Here is a 15,208-nt window from a genome sequence, read left to right on the forward strand (position 1 = left end):
TTACTCCACTCTACCCACCTCCACAGTATTCTACTCTACAATACTCCACTCTATGAAACTAGACTTAACAACACTCTTCTTCATTGTACTGTACTACACTACACGTTATAACACTCCAATTGATGGCACACCACACTGCGATGTGAAACACATTTTTAGTAAAAAATCAAAAACCATTACCATACAATTAAAAAAACAAAGCATAAGGATAATTTATAGTTAGCAATACCTTATGTATTCTTTCTATACAAACCCAACTTAAAATGCACAAACATTAAAAACTAGTTAAAATCATAACTTCAAATTATAATTTATGCACCACCTTTAAATTACTATCATTCCCACACCTCCGAATATAGTCTTGTCACCTCACTCGCCATGATACATTAACTATAACTCATGCCTTTTCAATACACTGATTATACCCTTGCATATTACATCACTTATAGCTTGTGAAATCATGGCAGTCATGACAACACGTATACCTTCTCAAATGGAATTATTTGTCACAGCACAGTGCGTGGTAGAGTGTGACAGTGACTTTCAAACATTTTACCTAGTGGCGGTTGCCACTAGGTAGTTATAGTTAGGTCTGCTTTTTCAGAGAAAGATCATTTTTTCATTTGCCAATAACGTTGGCCCTGTATGCTCAATCTTCACAAAACTGTCCAAATAAAAGTTCATCCACCTCAGCTCCTTCCTGGAATGTTTTGTGGTTATCAGTAAAGTGAGTCTCAGAAAAAAGGTGGGGGCCCAAAACCCAAATTCTCGATGCATTTTCCAAAAACTGTTGAACTGAATTATACCAAATTTGGCAGGAAGCTCGATCGTGGTCCGCAGACTGTGTTATTTGTGATTTGTTATAAATCCGAAGAATGAATCGTATATTTTGTTTGGAAGTTGGGTCGAGACTCTCGAGGGAATACCAGTTTAAATGCTAGGGAATTCTGATTGGCACAGTGAGCTTTATTTCCCTTGCCCTTGGGCCATCTCACTCCCATGTGAGTCAGACTCCCACAAGACCAAGCACCCTGGTTGGCTGCCAGCAACATGAGAAAATTGTTACAGGCAGCGATAACAGGACTCAGGGACGTAGTCCCGTGTCCTGAAGCCTAAAAAAAAAAATAATATAAGTGGGCCGGTAAGGATACCGTGAACTCCTACGCCCCATGGGTTGGTATAGAGTAGAAGAACTAGATTGGAGAAGCCAGCTAGGATTCCCAGTTTGCCTGATGTGGCATGTAGAAAGGTCCATTCCAGCGTTTTGAACGCTTTTTCAGCGTCTAACATAATTGCACCTGTTGTAAGTGTAGCATCTATTTGGTTAATAACTGCAAATAGTGCCCGTAAGTTGACCAACGTAGAACGGCCCAGGACAAATCCGGCCTGGAAGGGGCACACTATCTTATCTACCAGTAGGGAGAATCGAGTTGGCAGGACCTTAGCTAAAATTTCTTAATCTTGGTTTAGTAATGATAAGGGCATATATGATGCGCAAGAGTGTGGGGACTTATCAGGTTAAAATAAAATGTATAATTATTGCTTCCCGCATGGTGGGGAAAAGAGAACCCTCCTCCAAAGCCTCACCATACACCTCTAGCAGTCTGGGGGCCAATATAGTTTTGTATGTTATATAGAAATCGCCCGTCAGTACATATGTTCCGGGGTCACGGGCACCGACAGCTCGTCTATAGCCTGCGCGATTTCATCTGCATCTATGGGTGCCACCAGAAACTGTTGTTGCTGCCCCTCATCAATCCACACCATTGCCACCTTAGCGAGGTATTCCGCCAGTGTTTCCCCTGCAGGGGGATACCGTGAGGCATACAGGTGGGTATAGTAGGAGAGGAAAGCGGAGGTGATATCCCCCACATGTAAGCGATGTCCCATCTTCAAGTTCTAGGTGCGTAATATAGGAGGATTGATATTGAGGGTGGAGTAGTCTATCCAGGGTACAACCCTGCCGCTCACCCTGACCATACACGCGAGCCCTCGCATATTTAACCACATAGTTCAGCTCTTGCTCAGCCAATTCCTGAAATTCAGTCAGAAGTGTCATGCGCTCATGTGCGGTAGGGGGAGATACACCAGCCTGTGTACACTTATCTATTTCCCAGAGTCTCTCTTATACCGCCTCTAGTTCTCTGCAAATGGAGCGCAGCACCCCAGCCTGCTTAGCAATACATATTCCCTTAATAAATACTTTAAAAGATTCCTAAAGGGTAGCCTGCCGATTCACTGTCCCGGTGTTTAAATGGGAATAATAACCTCCCTGACCTCGCTCCGAAACACCATATCAAGCAGAGCTTCTGATGGGAAGTGCCAAGAAATGTAGGGATATGTAACTCTGGGAATGTTCAATGCTAGGAGCACAGGTCAATGATCGGATGCTTACACTTGTGGTTGAGGATCAACTGTAACAACATTTAGCAAGAGGCGAGGAGAGTGATACCAGTGGTCTATACGGGACCAAGAGCCATGTGGGGCTGAATAGAATGAATAGTCATGGCTCGTTGGGTTCTGAGCCCTCCTGGGGTCCTTAAGAAAGAAGGACCGTAATAATGAGGTGAGTGTATGCACCGCCTGAGTTTTAGTGATCTGTCCTGCGCCTGTCGTATCCATAGAAGGATCCAATTTTAGATTGAATTCATCCCCCCATTAGTATGTTGTCGATACCCAGTCTGGTACCGTGTGCAGCCATAACTGGGAAAAACTCAAAAGTGTCTATGTTTGATGCATATATGTTTATAAGATGGAGTGGATCATTCCCCATCATGCCCACAACCAGAAGGTACCGACCGTCATCATCTGTAACCACCTACCGGGTTCTGAAAGGGATTGACTTACGGACCAAAATGCACACTCCCCGAGAAAATGTGCTATAGCTAGCAAAGAAACTATTGTCTCCCCAAGGTGCTGTAAAGCGGTTTGTGGAGCCAGGAGCATAATGAGTTTCCTGCAAAAAAACTAACTGAATGGCATGTCTGGCCAGGTAGAACAGTACCTGTCATCCCTTCGTGGGATAGAAAGCCCTCTAACGTTCCATGTAAGGCTATTTTATTAGTAGCATCCCATGTTTCGTATCAGGTATAGGCATTCATGTGAGCTTGTAATGTGTGCATGTACAGATAAATATATATTATGTTCCCTTGATGTGCTGGTGTACTCGTCTGTCAGAGCGAGTCACTGGGGAGACGCCATCTTGGGTAGCATTCTAGTTGCTAAACCTGCACTCTTCCTATTTAATGGAGGTGATGCAAGTGTGCGGTTGATACTTAATTACCGCAGCGCGTTCAGTACGATAATTCTAGCGTGTTTGGGCATTTTTAGGCTGCTTATTCTCAGGGGACATTGTGTGTTTTTATATTGTGTTTGCTTTTAGACACGTTCTTTTTTAATAATAATATTGCTATCTTTGCACTCCTTACCTTTCTTGCTGCTACACAGTCACTTTCATTCACACTCCCTTGATATGCTGGTGTACTCGTCTGTCAGAGCGAGTCACCAGGGCGACGCCATCTTGGGTAGTTTTCTAGTTGCTTAACTTGCACTCTCCCTATTTAACGGAGGTGATGCAAGCGTGCAGCGTGCGCTCGCAGAGGGCGCACCTATAGCGAGATACGCTGCCCCAGTTGACCCCCGTTTGGTCTATTCTAGAGACAAGCTTGTTCGGCTTGATACTCGGACAGATGGGACCATGGATAATGAAAATGGCACCAGTTCGGGTAAGCACCCTTTCAAGAAAGTACTGCTAGGGACTCTTAATTGTGGATTGATCAATGTTAGATCCCTGAATAAACATCATGTGGAGATCTCCATTTTATTGAAGGATTATGACCTTGCTGTCCTGTTTCTTACTGAAACTTGCACACGAGTAGATAGTGAAGTTGAGCTGGGCTTAGCATGTCCTCCTGGCTACATAATTCACCATAAGCCCAGGCAGGATGGAAGAGGGGGAGGAATAGCTATATATATATAAAGATATTTTGAAAATTGCCCCACTCTGTATAGTGGACATCCCGGGAATTGAGTTATTAGTGTTCTCACTTAAAGGTACCAATGGCGTCCTGTATACAGGTTTATTGTGTTATAGACCACCATGTTTATCAAGAACTGATTGATGCCATATATAACTTATCAAACTCCCACTCTAAGTTATTGATCCTCGGAGATTTTAATCTTTGGGAGAATGGCAGTCTGGATACAGCCATTAAGGAACTTTGCCAGGCCTGTAAGAATGTAAACTTACAACAGCTGGTATCACATCCTACTCACCAGAAGGGCCATATGCTTGACCTTATTTTTGCTGACGAAAAAAATTTAGCTACAAAGGAAATACCTCCTCATTGCTGGACAGACCACTTTCTAATCTCCTTCACCATAAAAGTTGATAATTCTCAACAATACGATGATGGTATGTCATCTACTCATATTAGGAGGGAGTGGTCCAAAATAACTAAATTAACGGACCTCCCCCGGCTTGTTGACGGCAGTTATGTCCTGCATGGTTCAGTGGAAGTGAACTATCTGAACTTATGCCATCAGATTACCAGTTCCCTGGATCAGTTAGCGCATTTAAGGAAAGCTAAAAGTCGTAAGAAACCTTCATCTCCCTGGTACAATGAAGAACTGAGGTCGATGAAGACCAGTTGTAAACAAGCAGAAAGGAATTGGAGGAGGAATTATCTGGAATCAGATAAAGCAGTCTTAAAACACCTACTTTATACCTACAAGGAGCTGATAGGCAAGGTCAAGGCCAAATATCTTGAGGAGACTATTTTACACTCAACCAATAAGATTCAAACTCCCTTTGGCCTAGTGAAAGGCCTAGCCAATCCAGAATGTGCTAAGCCTAATATCCCAGCATCACAGGAACTATGTGATGACTTGGCATTATTCTTTGAGGAGAAAATTAGTAAAATCCTAAATGGGCCTAAACCTTCGGGAAATGATGATACATGCCAGCATACTGGTAACGACATCTTAACAAACTGTGGTATAACTGAGAGGGAACATGCAAAGGTTTTGGACCACTTTCAGGTTCCCTCGCAAGAGAAATGTATCGCAATTGCTGCTGGTATTTCCTCAGGTTCTCCTTTGGACCCACTCCCTCATAAATTCTGGAAACTCTTTGGCAGCGAACTTTTTCCTCACCTTTATCACGTTTGTTGTCAATCCTTAAATAATGCCGTAGTTCCTGACTACTTGAAAAAGGCAGATGTTTCCCCATTGCTTAAAAAGGCGTCCCTGGACTCCCAATGCCCCGCCAACTATAGACCAATCGCTTTGCTACCCTATCCAATTAAGATTCTGGAGAGGCTAGTGACAAAATCTCTTTCAAGATATATTGAGGATAATGAGTTGCTGGATGAAGTCCAATTCGGGTTTCGCCCTGCACACGGGACCAAGACTGCCTTGGTTGCAGTTCTGGATGACCTAAGAATGCGGGCTGACAGTGGTCAGGCAGCTTTTCTGTTGCTGCTTGACATGTCAGCCCCATTCGATACGGTCAATCATCAGATTCTGATTGAGAGAAATTGGGTGTTGTTGGGGGGGCAAGAGACTGGCTGCATTCTTATCTCTCCAACAGACAGAAGGCAGTGACGCTATTGTCGGTTACTTCTCAGTTCTGGAATGTTAAACAGGGAGTTCCTCAGGGCTCGGCTATCAGCCCAATCTCGTTTAATGTTTACCTCCACCCGCTCATCATTTCAATAAAATCATTTGGCATTGATGTCAACTATGCGGATGACACTCACCTTGTCTACGCGGTTGATGGCGATAATGCAGTCTCACTGGAAAAATTCCACAATTGCCTGCATAGAATGGCAGCCTGGCTGAAAGAGAATTCCCCCCGATTTAATGGGAAAAAACTGAAGTTATGTGCTGTATGTCATGTAAAATTCAGCGCCCCCTCCCAGCAGACTTTTGGCCAGACCTGGCCAATAATTCCTCTGTACCCATCAATACTGTACGTAATCTGGGAGTTCTGCTGGATAGCAACTTACAATTGGACTCACAGGTGAACAAAACAGTGAGCACCTGTTTTTGTCTGCTCAGAGTCCTTCGGAAGATCCTCCCTTTTTTACCCACTCCTGTTAGACTTCTAGACTAATATCTCCAGTGATCTTGTGTGCCTGTAATTTCAGCAATTTGATTGTCACTTTTACAAACCACTGGTGCTTCATGACTTACTTCTGGGTGCTCTGGAGCCCCAATTCCCCTGCGGTTCCTGCCAGCTCCCTGCCTACAGTGGGAGCCAGCATTGCTCCTGCTCACAGGGAGCAACAAAAATGCTGTTCCCAGTGTGCAAGAGCATTTCTGTTATCTGTTTTCCCAGCGGGCAGGAACACAGATTTGAAATATGCTCCCAGCTGATGTGAGCAGTTTTCCTGCCCCTGCCAGCAGGGAGTAGCCTAGTGAGAGCAGAAGGCTATGTCCTAGGGGGGGCACCACGGCCGAGAACAGCCCGAGAGGGGAGGTCAGACGGACCCCTCCTTGTAAAATGTGAGCCAGTTTTGGGGAGGTGGCTGTCCCTGGGGCCGAAAATTGCCTAGGAGGGGGGTCGGCAAGCCCCCTCCCCCTTTAAATTTCTTTCAGGCCTGAGGAGGTTGTGGTGCCCAGGGTCCTTTAGGTCAATGGAGGGGTCCACATGGCTCCCCTTAATTTTATAATAATGCCCGGGTGGTGGTGGTCCCTGGGGCTCTTAATGCCTACAGAGGGGGCTGTGCAGCCTTCCTCCAATTAAATTAACACTCGGCCTGACCTGAGGAGGTGGCGGTCCCTAGGGCCAAGATTGACCATGAGGAGGGGTGCCACATACGCCCCCTCTCCTGATTTCACATATAAAAAAGGCACCAGAACCTGGCCAACCCAGGGTCTCTAAAATAAACAAGCGGGAAACCGCTCTTGTTTTTTTATTTCATTTTTATTTTCACAGGGATTCGTGAATCTTTATGATTTTCCCTGCAAAAATGTTTTCAAAATGCTTTATAGCACCCCACCAACAGGCCTAGGGGATCAGGGAATTCTTACCCTGCCCCCTTCTCTTTTTTTAATGCTTTTGTTTGGGACTTGGCTGAGTCCGGGCTCAAAATAGCTGGCAACACTTCTGAGTAGAAGTGTTGGTAGCCAATGAGATCTCTGTATGAGAAAGGTAAGATTCAGTGAAAGTCTGTGATCTACAAATTTGGTTCTGCTTTAATATCGCCAAAACTATTGAATGGATTTTCACCAAATCACACAAAGGTCACTTTCTGGACCAATAGCTAGCTTTCTGCCAAATTTGGTGTAAGTCTATTCAGCTGTAGTCGTGTCTAAAATCTCTGTGGGAATTAACATGGGAAACACACTTTATTTTACTCCCCACCCTTTTCTCAGCCCCGCATGATGGATCACCCCAAAACTTTCCAATCACAACTACAATCAGGATGTCACTTTTTGGGGAAAATTTCATGAAGAGTTATAAGCAAGTCAAAAAACGCTTTTCCTATGGAAACAAGATCCTAATTTTAACTTCCTACTGGCTACTGCTAGTTGGTAATATGTATATATATCCGTGTTCATTGCCAGAATTTAGTCATACCTCTATTTTGCACCTGTCCCAGTTTTTGCGTTTCAAAATCTGGCCATCTATATAATACTGCAAACAAGTTTCTGGTATCAAGGCAGTGTTGCTTACAGAAGAAGCAGGACCATCCGAGTGATCATGTGGGTGGTTGGAACTGTGAAGAGGAGGAAAAAGACTCTGATCACTTATGGAAGTGTGTCTACTTCTCTGACCAGAGAGAGAGCAATTAAGCTTCACTAAACACTAATTCCTTCCTCTTGGGTATTGGGCCTGCTGACCCAAGGAGGAGGGGGCGCTGCGGCAACTTTCAATAGCCGAAGTTGACCTCACTGAACAGGACATTCAGGGGTGTGCCCACACAAATGTCATGGGAAAGGTAGGTCCCGAATCCTCCATCTATTGGTCAAACTGACATTCTTCTCCAGAAGTATTTCCCATCACTGGAGAGAAGTAGAAGTGCATAAGGGACACGATCTGATGATTGAACTGACATTTAATCCTGAAAACAAATATTTTTTAAGAGCAGGCAGTGGTCCTATGGACCACTGCCTGCTCTTAAAAAAAATGAAACTGCAAAGTTTCAATTTTTCTATTTACTTTCTAAATACATCTCATTTTCCTGTGTTACAAAAACATAGACCGCTTTATTAAAAGTCAATGGCAGATATGGTGGTCTGCTGATCTAGCAGGCCACCATCGCAGTGATCTCTGCGATTCTAAATGGGTCGCAAATTGCGACCTATGTAATTGATATGCGTTGAGGTAGGTCTATTTGTGAACCAATAGTAATCGCTTATGAAACTCAAAAGAGTTTCATACATTATAAATACAATTTTCCTAATTACAATTTGGAGAGAATCGCAATTAGGAAATTGGTATTCCTAATGTTAGTACATCTGGCCCTAAGTGGTGAAAGTGAGGGATATGATCAGTTTAAAGTTACAGGAGGTGTCTAGGTTACCTGCCAAAATGGATTACAACAAGTTTCACCTCGTGCAACTGAAGAACTGCAATGAAATGGTAGGTGCCCAAGGAAAGATATCTGAAGGGAAGTTAGGTCCAAGAGCTGAAAGTTGTTCTAACAGACAGAAATTACATCGAGCAAGCCATGACAAGGTATACCATTTCTGGAGAAAACCATTTGTGTTGGGGCTAAGAACAAGGTTGCCCTTGTTCCAAGTCATTTTTCATAATTAGCCGAATATGTGTGGGGATGTGTGTAAGGGGATGGTCTGTCATGCTGTAAGTTAATATTGCGACTCATGTGTGTTTCTCATGAGCATTCTTTTTTATTTGTCATCCTATGCCTTCTTTCTTTCGAACTGAGACCTCTGAGCTTCCCTCTTATTAAGCGGTGCTCTGCCCTGTTAGGAAAATTCAGAGATGACAGTATAATGTGCAAAGCAAAGGGGTGTTGACTACCATGTCATTTCTTCATGTAGCCATAATCATCAGAGTATATCAACAGTATATCATCTCCATGATCCAGTTCTCAGGTATTATCCACCCTTCTTTTTCAGCCAACATGTCAATGGATTCCATAACTAAGCCACTTTTTTTTTTAGGAGGAGCAGTTGAATTCCATCCCTTACACATAAAAAACTGATTCAAGCCATTCAGATCTTGTAGGCGGTGTCGGGTGAATCCAATGTTTCCAAATCAACCTTCTTCCCAATAGCATTAGATAAAATATTAGTTTATTGCCAAAATCCAGTTTAACTGCAACCTCTGGAGGTAACCCAAAAATAATTAGTTCAAGGCTTACCTCAAATTGCGTGTGCAAGAGGTCTGTCATGAACTTACATACAGCCTTCCATAAATCCTGGATAGAGGGGCAACTAACAAACATGTGGGTATCATCAGCATTCATTAAATTGCATTTCTTGCAATACACTTCCTCTGCTCCTTTTAAATTTGCCAGCCTTTTCGGTGAAAAGTAAGCTCTGTGAAGGGAAAACAAATGGTTTCGTCTAAGATAAGCTGGTTTAACTAACGTATATAATAGCTGAAAAGATAGTTGCCACACACGTTCGGGGTTTGAAGGCGAAATTATTTCTCCCTATAGCTGGATTGGTAACCTTCGCCTTTCATCTTCGATATCCATGATCAACTCATACCAGGTTGCCACCACCACCTTTTGTTGCTTGCTTGTAATCAGATGCTCTTCCAGATCATTTGTTCCATCTTTATACTCTCCCACCAATTGGGCCCATCTCTGTAGTTGTGAGAATTTTAACTTGGACACCGTCATCTTGGTTGCTTGTTAGAACAGTTCCCAAGAACAAAATTGCCCCTTTTGAAAAATCTGACCCCATTCGGTGATGCCGGCTTCTCTTAGGCCCACTGCCAGCCCACCTTTCTAGCATTCGGGGGAACCCGGAAAGTCCCATAATGGGGCATACTTACTATAATATGGTAAGTTTTTTTGTGTGCCAGATCTGTTCCCACAATTGAGCTGCCGCCCGCAACACCTTTAGTCTGATTTTTTAAAAAGTATTTCTGATGTCCAAACATGAACATACATTCGGGCCTTCCATTTCCTGCTTCCTTGAGCAAGGTCTCCCAAAGCTTCTCACTCCCTGACCCCCCTTTATCAGAGAAATTAAAAGTTTTTAACTGAAAGGCTTATGCATATAATTGGAAGTCTGGGAGTGCAATACCCCTTTATCAAACTTTTTCAGCAAATTCCTTCTTGCAATTCTGTACCCTTAACTGTCCATATAAAAGAATCTACTCTACTATGAAGCTTTTGGAGCCGTATATTCTTAAAATAGAGAGGTATCATATTAAAAATAAAAGTGAATTTGGAGAGAATTGACATTTTAATTAAATTAGTCCTCTCATAAATTATTAATGGAAGTTGTGACCATCTAATCAGTAGCCTATTCATTTCCTCCATCATTTTATTAAAATTTAGTTCTGCCAGTTTTCTCAGCGAATGGCCCACTTTTATACCTAAATATTTTATCTAATTTTTTTATCAGATTGTTCCTGTCTTCCTTATTCCAAACCATTACCTATGTCTTAGCGGGATTTGCCTCACACCCCTCTACTTTCCCAAACTCTACCACCAGTCAGTCTAGACTCTCCAGAGTTGGCACCAGAATTTCTGTATAGGCCTTTATGTCATCGGCATATAGGGAGATAATTTTTCCGCCAAGAGCCATACTCAAAAGTGGTAATTTGTTGTTCCATCCTGATCTTTTCTACGAAGGATTCAATATATAAATTGAGTAGGAATGGAGAGAGGGGGCAACTCTGTCTAGTCCCTCTTGTTATTTTAAAACTCGAAGTTAAATTCACATTCAACATGATTTTTGTCATGGCGGCTTTATATATCCCCCGTTTGGCCCTACAGAACATGTCACCCATGTCATAATGATTCAACATGTAATACAGAAATTGTCAATTCACCCTATTGAATGCCTTAGTAGCACCGAGTGTGATGATTGTCAGGGGTGCTTTACTTCCCAGAGCCAAATCAATTGTACCTCTAAGCTCATGAATTAACTGGTGCATAATCTGCCTTTTATCGAACATATCTGGTCTTCTGTTACCAATCTCCCTATCACCTTACTCAATTTATTAGCTAGAATACTGGCATAGAACTTATAACCGCAATTTAGAAGCGATATTGGTCTATAAGCCTCACAGGACTTTGGATCTTTCCCTGGTTTTAAAATAAGTGTGACTACTGCTTCCTCCAAAGATCTTGGTAGGGATGCTCTGTCTTCCCAGATTTCTGCAAAGAGTTGGGTCAATACCGGACATAAGGTATTACTAAGTTTTAAATAAAATTAAATTGGAAGCCCATCTGGACCGGACGCTTTCTTTTGTTCCCTTTTTTTATCACTAAGTGTAGCTCATTCTGAACTATATCTTCTTCTAGAGTTTCTTTTTCCTTGTTTGAAAGCTTCTCCACTGTCTGACCCTCTAGCCAACTATTAATCTGAGCCTCCAAGACGCATAACCCCTTTGTATATAGCTCCCCAAAAAACTCAACAAAGGATTGCTCTACCTCCTGTTTTTCCCTTATGCTATTTCCTGTTTTCCTACGTAGTGTGTCATTTATCTAATTTCTTGCAGTAGCTTCCACTTTCGCTTTCCAAGCCTGGAGTTTCCCGCATTTTTACTATATTCAAATGTGCTAACTTACTGGCTTCCCAGCGTGCTCGAACACTGCTATCCAGTGTGGTATGAGGGAACGTTTATAGTCTAGGATTTCTTCCTGCACTTCTCAATTAGGTCTTCCCGGCCTGATGATTCTCTACACTTCAGATCAAGTGATGTTATATTACGTTCCAGCTCTTCAACCCTGTTCCTATATTCCTTCCCCTTTTGTGCAGAGGGGATGATCAAAACCCCCCATATAAATGCTTTTTACCTATCCCAAACAATATGTTTGGCTGCTGATGTGTTATTGATCTCAAAAAACGTAATTGTTTTTTTACTTAGCATACCTATTATGGCCTTGGGGGCAGGGTATCTAACCTGCCCCCTATATTTTTTATTTTACTATAACTTAGGATGAGGACTGAGTCCCCAAGTCCTAAGATGGCTGTCGCCAAATCTTTCTTGATGCGGTGACAGCCACTCAACCTTTGGATCTGTCCGCTCTGTGTATCCTCCATGAGTCCAAATCTACGGGACAAATTTAAACCAAATTACAAAAAGTATGCTTTTATGTAGAATTTTCGTGAAGATTCCTCAAATGGCTCCAAAGTTATAAGCAAACAAAAAAAGTGCTTTTCCTATGGAAACGTGGTCCTAATAAGAACTCTTTGATTAGGGCTCCTGGTTTTATGGTATTTCTTTTTTTAACATTTTCGTCTGTATTTATCCATATTTATTGTTTGACCATCTTATTGGTATTTATCCATATTTATTTTGTGTTTTGAGAATAAATAGAGTGATAACACGGTATATTTCCACATTTATTTAACTGATACACATGCACTCATACTTTGCTGCCTTTCGCGTTTTAGCAAACTAAGCAGCCAAATATAGCCAAACCTTACACCCACAGGTAAACATCAGTAACATAATATAAATATATGCTAACACATGCCTGTATTCAGGGAAATCTGAACCTGTTTTTTAACTTCCCATTCTGTGTGTCTGCACACCTGTTGTCCTAGAAAGCACGACAGACAGCATGGAGAGTCACCCACAAGTCAAACACATTGTTTTCTGTCTGTATTTATCTGTAAAAACTTAGTAAAAACTGAAAATTGGGACCTTATCCATGATATATATCAGAGTGGTGGTAGCCACTCTATAGTTTTAATTAGGGTTACCAGAGACAGGAATTCCTCTGATTTTTCACCACTAATAACTTTGCACACATCTGATAAACCACCAGAAAACTTTTCAGACCTATTCCTTTTTAGGTCTTGCGCCTAGCGTTGCAGTGTGCAGCCTAGCGTTGCAGAACGAGACCTCTTGTACGGGGTTCTGAAAGCTGACCATTGGGTTTCGTGTGTTTTTTTTTTTAAAGACACGCAATTGGGCAAAGGCGGGTGCATGTCCCGCCTTTGCTCCACCCAATCCCACCGGTGTCTAGCACACGCATCAGCGCGGCACAGACAACAGGCTCCCTCACCCCCCTCCTCTGTGGTGCGTGCGCACCACTGGTTTCGAATCCCACATAGGCTCCTCTGTGGTGCGCTTGCACCACAGGTTTCAATTCCGTGCCTATTTTAGTCTGCGATTCCATTTGTAATGTACAGAAACATTTGTTACATTCAGCTTTGATCGTGCATGTCGATATTTCATTCCCATTTCTTAAAAAATGACAACAACAAAATCCCACGCAGTGACTTTCCCAGAACAGAGTATTCTTTTTTCATGACCCCAGCTCCTTCTGCTTTAGATCTACTGTAGAAAACGTCAATACCCGACTTCCTAGTTGTGGGCTGTTGCATGACTGGCCCTTTGTCCTGCTTAGCTGTGATACCACCAGCGGCTTTGAGAATCGCCCTCGAGCTCGGACAATTAGCATATGTACGGGAGGGAGGCGATTAGGGTGAGATGTTAATCTCGGCTGTGGGAGCAGCCACATAGCTCTGCGGTTTTTAAGGAGCCACCCAGTCAATTTGGCTTAACTCTGGGTCACGGTTTCTCGTGTGAGGTGGAGTGACGGGCGGGGCTGACAGTAGTGCAGCATGTGCACTGGCACCAGGGTCCAGGCGTGCTGCATGATAGTTAAGACTGTTTTTTGCCACCAAACTAGAGATTGGATTGGGGAGCTCAGGGGGGCATTTTCCTTCCATACTTTATGACATATGTTGCTACTTCACCGGTGGCGTCTGTGGTGTCTGTGGCGTTGTGTGGTCCGGGCAATCCTCAAGGGATTTCCAGATGAGTCTACTTTCTCAAACTCTCGGCAATAGACTTCGTTTATTTGAGTTTTCCTTATTCCAATTTCAAAACACATTTAATTTTGTACTTTGGTGTTGTAGTTTTCGCGTTGGGAACATACACATAATCGTGTCCGAGTTTATTGCCTCATCATCACCCCCTCAGGAATGTCCACATTCCTGCCCATAACTAAATTTTACACATTCTAAATGCACTTTTCGAATGCAAAATTCGCAAAATTGTATTTTGTGGTCAGGGTGAGTGAACCGTGAGTCAGGGTACGGTATTATCATTTGGAAATGACTTTTGCACACTAACAATTCAGCATAGTTGCTTAAATTTGTGCTTCAAGCCTTTTGACCACTGTGGGGCATTAAGGGCCTAGAAATAGTCCCCTTGTCTGCATGTTTTTCTTTCATCATTTTCTAGTAAATCAGTGTTTGCATATTTTAACATGTACTGGCCATTACCTACTCTCCTTCCCCTACCAGATTTCACAGAGCCAATGTTTCACAGAGAGCTGGAGTGTGCTCCCTGCATCAAAATGCTTTTATCTCCCATTAATGTCTTCTTACTCCGCCACCTTTTTCCATGCTAGGTTCAATGGTCATTCCCAGTAGTGTGTTTAATCCTTACTGTCTCTTATTAGTTCCAAGGTTCTTTACTAAGCCCACCCATTCCAAGTAAAACAAGCATTGGCAAAACCAATAGGGCTTGCCTATGTGAGATTTATTGGATTTGCTTATGTTTTTTTAGCTATGTTGCAAAAGGCTGAAGTAATGTAAAAGAGCTGTATGACACAGCCAGCTTTGTCCACAATATAGATTGTTTTGTTTTTTATTTTCAGTTATGTTGCATTGAAGCTATCGTTGCTGCATAATTTAGCTAAAAAACACTGACAAAGCCAATAGATCTTTCATGGGTGAGACGTATTGGCTTTGCCAATGCTGGGTAAGGAATGCCATATGGTAAGTTATATGTATTTATATAGTGTTTACAATGGCTGAAGTGCTAATGTTACAGAATGGAGAATGCCCTTGCCAAGGTGATAGTGTATCTAGATTCAGAAGCATTTTAGGACCACACAACAACTATGAAAATGTGGCATAGAAATGCACTGAATGTAAAATAGGTTGTAGATAGACAGAAAAGTCCAATAGGTTACAGCTTTTATTGCAGTGATGCTTTAGGCTATGTGTTACTTTAGTTGCAATGGTTACAAAACAACAAACCAAAAAAACACTCCTGACTGTTTGTTTAACATATAGCAATAATTGG

Source organism: Lissotriton helveticus, chromosome 1_1, assembly GCF_964261635.1.
Source record: "Lissotriton helveticus chromosome 1_1, aLisHel1.1, whole genome shotgun sequence".
NCBI classification, from domain to species: domain Eukaryota; kingdom Metazoa; phylum Chordata; class Amphibia; order Caudata; family Salamandridae; genus Lissotriton; species Lissotriton helveticus.